The sequence below is a fragment of the Mesoplodon mirus genome, assembly GCF_964341445.2.
Source record: "Mesoplodon mirus genome assembly, chromosome: 3".
Lineage (NCBI taxonomy): Eukaryota > Metazoa > Chordata > Mammalia > Artiodactyla > Ziphiidae > Mesoplodon > Mesoplodon mirus.
This window is the reverse complement of record NC_138978.1, coordinates 141,470,828-141,476,827: the sequence shown is the minus strand read 5'-3', so window position 1 is coordinate 141,476,827 and position 6,000 is coordinate 141,470,828. Positions and strand designations below refer to the sequence as shown.

The following is a 6,000-nucleotide window of genomic DNA, read 5'->3' as shown; positions in this document are numbered from 1 at the left end:
GAAGTAAGTCAGAAAGAGAAAAACAAATACCGTATGCTAATGCATATATATGGAATCTGAAAAAAAAAAAGTTCTGAAGAACCTAGGGGCAGGTTAGGTGGACGGAGACATAGAGAACGGACTTGAGGACACGGGGAGGGGGAAGGATAAGCTGGGATGAAGTGAGAGAGTGCCATGGATTTATAATACACTACCAAGTGTAAAATAGCTAGTGGGAAGCAGCCACATAGCACAGGGAGATCAGCTCAGTGCTTTGTGACCACCTAGAGGGGTGGGATAGGGAAGGTGGGAGGGAGATGCAAGAGGGAGGAGATATGGGGATATATGTATAGCTGATTCACTTTGTTATAAAGCAGAAACACACCATTGTAAAGCAATTATACTCCAATAAAGATGTTTAAAATTTTTTTTTAATTTAAGAATTAAAAAAATAAAGTGTCAAGGTCAAGAAAGCCAAGAAAAAGCTGAGGTACCATTCAGAATAAAGGCCACTACAGAGACATGACAACTCAAAGCAGTATGTAACTCTGAACTGCATCCTTTTGCTATAAAGGTTATTATTGGGACATTTGGCAAATCTGAATGGGGCCCAAGGATTAGTGGCAATTTCCTGATTTGACGGTTGTTTTGAGGTTACATAGAAAAATGTCCTTGTTTACATGAAATACATACTAAATTCAGGAGTGATTTTTAGGAGTGACAGGCCCAGCAACTTGGCAATTTAATTTCAGATGATTCAGGTTCTGAATTGGTAATTTTTCTGAGAATAGTTCAATTTTTTTTTTTTTTTTTTGGCCACGCTGTGCAGCTTGCAGGATCTTTGTTCCCTGACCAGGAACTGAAACTGGGCCTCGGCAGTGAAAGCGCCGAGCCCAAACCACTGGACCGCCAGGGAACTCCCTAAAAATGTTTTTAAAAGTGTAACTTCTTTTCATGTTATATGACTTAAAAAATGACTATAGCAATGAAGACAGTGATGTTGACGATGAATTTGCGACATCAAGAATTTCATAAAATTATTTCTTGAAATAAGGTAGAAATTAATGTTATTTTATATAATGTGATTTTTAAGTATATATTTTCATTAAAACATTCAGGAGTTAAAAAAAGATCAGTGAACGAATGTGCTCTTCTAGGCTGAATTAAAATAGAATATTTAAGGTTTAAAAAAGTTTGGCTGGGGAAAAATAACAGGTTTGCAAAACCTTTGCGATCCAAAACTAAGATGATATTCAACAGCAAGAAGTATTCCAATTTCTCATAACCAGTTCTCACAAGCAAAGAAATGCATGCCTCACTTTAAGAAGGTGTCAAATAGAAACAGGCAAATCTGAAAGAATTTACCAAGTGTAATAAATTAGAGGTGAAATCACAACAAAAGAATTTATGGCGTACAAAAAAATTCACAAGTAGAAGATTCCTTCTATCAACTTCTCAGAGTTCCATGAGCTCTCCCCTGACCTCTGAAAGATGGGTTTTACCAAAATCTGGTTTACACGGAACTTTTCAGGTATATATGGTCTGAAAAGAAAGAGGTATCTGCTAAGAACCTGCCTGGTGCTCCTTCCTTGTTGCAGCCCTTCTTTGTGTAAGTGATCAGAATCAGGTCCAAGAGACACAGAATCAAGCATGACATATCACACCAAACACCATTTCCTGTCCAACCAATTCTCATCTCTCTCCAGCAATGAAGAGGTGGACGTTCTTCTTGGACTGCAGCATCTGTGCAGCCCGCTCCACCCCGACCACAGCAGACAGCCTCTGGGCATCGTACTTGGAGTAGAGGACAGTGCAGGTCCAGGCAGCTTCCTCTCCTCTGGTGGTGGCTTGCAGCATGTTACAAACTTCACTGTAGAAGTGGGGATATGTTGGCAGTTCATAGAAAATCAGGTCCCTGATGCCTTTTATTGTGTATCTGTTAGAAGGAGAAAGAGAGGCTATGTCTACATGAGAAATTTTATGGAAAAGCCACCAAGGAGTTTTACAGGGGCATAGTCACTCTCGCTATTTCATGCAAGGAGAAAGACCATGGCACAAATAACACACAGACCAAAAGTTACTCTAATTTGAGCTGGAGGGGCTCATTTTTTGTGACAGTGTATTTGAATTCCTAATGTTTGGCTTAAGATAATGATAAAATGAATTTGCACTTCTTGAGCCTAATCTGAGCAGACTGAGGTAGGGTGGGGAAGAATAGTAGACAAGGATTAGAAATCTGTCGCAGAAAATTTGAAAAGCAGGCATTTCCAATTTAACATTATCCTTATTATAATCAGGCAAAACAGTGTTCTGTAATGGAGATGAGGTCAGACCAGACCCAGTACATAAAATAAACAGCATAAACTGTAAATGCACTCCCATTAGTCTTTTCTTGTCATTCTGTAGACATGTTAACTCCATGGCAGATGTCCCAAGTTCACCCATTTACAAAATCCTGCCCGAGGACCCATTAGGCATTATGGGAAGGCAATTAATTTCAACAGCTTCCTTGCTTCTTTCCCTGCTGCACAGGGCTGCATGGTGTGGGGGGGTGCAGACCCTAGGGACTTACCTTACGGTTCAGGTTGAGATCAATCATTCCCTCTTGGGCTCCATGACCAAAGATTTTATACGTTGACAAGGTTCTGATTTTTCCTGTTAGACTCTCATACAGGGCTGATGTCAGACTCCCTCGGGAATTTTATTTTATTCATGGACGGTTAAGTTTTCCTTGTCTTTTTATCCCTTGGCTCATCCTGATCTCTCTGGAGACCCTCCTCTCCCAAAATATAACTGCAGTCCATTACTTGGATCAGCTTTCCACATCCTCTTTCCATAAAGGAATTTTAATGGCTAAAGATGTTGAAAAAAAACAGTTCTGCCTCAGTAGTTATCAAAACAAACAAAAACAAACACAGAGTTCCATTTCTGCTTAGTATGTAGAAAACTCAAGAGAATACTGCTCCCATGCTAACAAGAAAAAGATAATCTACAACAGTGTTCCTTTTCCTGAGCCTAGACAGCTGATGTCACAGGGCAACCAAGTGAACTGATTCAACGGTGCCCTGGTGTGTGTTTAACAACTGATTCTCAGTGGGGGAGGATAGGTGCTGATTTGAAGCATTTGCCAATTTCTGTGGTGTAAATACTCCATTTCAAGCTACCAGTGTCATGTTGCTGAACTTGGAACTGGCAAGAGATGTGCAACCATACCTTAAGAGCTGGTATGAGCCAGCTTCAGCCCATCACTGACTGAATTCCAAAGAGTGACAAGATGGTCTGAAGAAAGGCAGGACATATGAACCACTTCACCTTTGGCAGAGCACAGTGGGGAAGAGGGCAGCTGCTAAGAAAGTGGGTAGGAAGAAAAAAGCTACACTTTTAACAAGTTCTTAAAGGGCAATTATGGGCTTGCATGACAGTTCAGAATCCCTGGGATTCCCAGACACTCCTTTACTTCACGGGCTTTTCCAAAGGTCTCCACTGGGAGCCCTGGAAAGACTGGAGGCAAGGCAGAAGACCTGAGAGACCCCGATGGTGGTGCAGACATGAAAACTCACTCTCTTCCCAGAGCCATGTTGTATATGAAGCTAAAGCCTGAAGCCAGTGAGGGGGCAAAGGTCAACTGCCAGGGTGGAGTCAGAAGCAGCAAAACTGTGTGCCCTAAGGGAGGAGCATTAACCCCTCACCCCATCCCTCCCCACCACAGGACTTACATCCAGTAAAAAGAGCAGTCTGGGGAAAGGGGAAAGGGCATGAAGACTGGGGAAAGGGCATGAAGCCTGTTCAGCCCAAGATCCTGCACTGATGTAAGCAGATGTTTGCCACCACTGCAGAGATGCAGGGAACTCTTTCCCACCAAGACCCCTCGTAGAACAAGGCAGAGGCTGGCCACCATGGAGGGTGGTGCAGGAGCCCTGAGAAAGCGCCAGCTCCAAAGCCCAGGATGGACAGAACCTGCCTGCATCTGAGCTGGACCAGGAGGAGAACAACTGCCCCACTTCAAGCCTTAGGGGAGGAGCGAGCAGGAGCAGCCTGCTGCTGGGGGAGGGGCCGGAGCGTGGGAGAGGCTCTCCCTCGGCACAGGGGTGCAGGGCATGGTGAAAGCTGAGAGGGGAGCAGGACACTGAGACAAGGCCCTCCAGCACTGGGCCCCACAGTGGGCCACTGTCTGCTGGAGGAACTGGCAGTTTGTGGTAAACAGAAGGCAACTATGGTAACAACCAAATCCTAACTAGATTCACAACTGCCACACTAGTGGCCTGACAGAAGAGGCGTCCAGGCCAACTACTTACTCAGGCACTACATTCAACTGACAATTACAAAAAACACAGAAAAGCAAGAAAAAGACATTAAAACCATGAGGTATCATTTTGATTATCAAGTCACTGGAAAAAAGAATTTACAGAAATATTTACAGAATTTACAGAAATAGGCTAATGGAGTATAAATTATTGTGAGTGTGTATTTCACCGGGGAGGGGAGAAGATGGGAGTGGCAACACACAGCAAATTTTAGACTGGGTACAGCTTTTGAACAAATAAGTTTTCCTTTCCAAATTTATCCTAAGGAAATGCCTAGGCAACTATGCCATCAACTACGCGTATGGATGCTCTTGGCATTATTGTATATAATAACAGAAAACAACAAATCAATATGCCCATTAAAAGGAAACTGGGTTAATTATATACCCATACAATGTAACACTATGCAACCATTAAAAAGGATGCTATACACACCTTAAAGATTACTTATAATTACACAGAAAAGGTATTTTTACAATGTAAAGATTTAGCAGACCTACCTTGACCAAGTGATTACATTTAGTATCACCAAAAATGGGATAAACTGACACCCTGGGCCTCTTGAGGAGATGCAGGGGGAAGTACACAATATCCTCTATGTAGAATTCTTACTAAAATAATGTTTAAATCTTTGGTCCCCGAACTCTGATGCTCACTGGATCACCTATTTGTTTTTTAAAAGTACCTGTAATTGGTCCCCATCCCCAAACACCATGATTTAATTGATACTGGGGTATGACCAGGGCATTCAGATTTTTAAAAGCTCCCCAAGGGGATTCTAATATGTGGCAAAGTTTGGGAACACTGATCTAAATAATAAGAAAACAGCCAAATCCAGATGTGGGACATTCTACAGGAAACTGGACTGGACTCTTCAAAAAATATCAGTATCACAGCAAGAAACAAAGGCAGAGAATTATTCTAGATCAGGGTTTCTTAACCCTGGCACTACTGCCATTTTAAGCCAGGTAATTCTTTGTTGTAAGGGCTGTCCTGTGCACTGTAGGACGTCTAGCAGCACCCAGGCCTTGACCCGCTTGAACCACTAGACCACTAGAATAACCCTCCAACTGTACCAACCAAAAATGTCTCCAGATAGTTCCAAATGTCCCTTGGGGAGCAAAACTGCTCCTGCTTGAGAACTGCTAAAATAGACTAAAGAAACATGTCACGCAAATGCAATGTAGGATTCTTAACTAAATCCTGGATTGGGGTCGGGGGGGTGGTGAGAAACAGCTGTAATAGTCATTTTGGGAACAACTAGGAAAATGTGCATACAGACTAAATATTAGATGGTATTACTGCAGTAATGTCAAGTGGTATGTTAATGGTGTTGTGGTTAGATAAAAGAATGTTTTTAAGCTCTACAGGCTGAAAGATTTAGGAGTTAAGTGTCATGAAGCCTCCCATAATTTACTCTCAAATGGTTCAGGAAGAAAAAATAAGAGATGTGAGTGGAAAGAGAGAAGGAGAGACAGAGAATGTGGGTGCATGAGAATGTGGCAAAATGCTAACAGCTAGTGAAGCCTAAGTGGAAGGAGTTAGAGATGTTCACTGGGATAGTCTTACAATGTCTTTTGAAATGAAATTTTCCCAAATAAAAAGTTGGAGCAGGGGCAGGATATAGTAGAACTATATATATATTAACTTAAAAATACATCCATAACATACAAATATATATCAAAATGCTAACTTATTTAAGCTTTTTTTCAATAAG

The 6,000-nt window shown here is 41.9% G+C and overlaps 1 pseudogene across 1 annotated transcript in view; it reads right to left on the bottom strand.

Moving 5' to 3' along the window:
• Positions 1-414: 414 nt before the first annotated feature.
• LOC309801573 (U3 small nucleolar RNA-associated protein 25 homolog) overlaps positions 415-6,000 on the bottom strand; it is a 29,594-nt pseudogene continuing 24,008 nt past the window's right edge. Inside the window, exon 12 of the transcript in view lies at positions 415-1,915. The product of the transcript in view is annotated as a U3 small nucleolar RNA-associated protein 25 homolog (transcript). The remainder of the gene's footprint in view (positions 1,916-6,000) is intronic.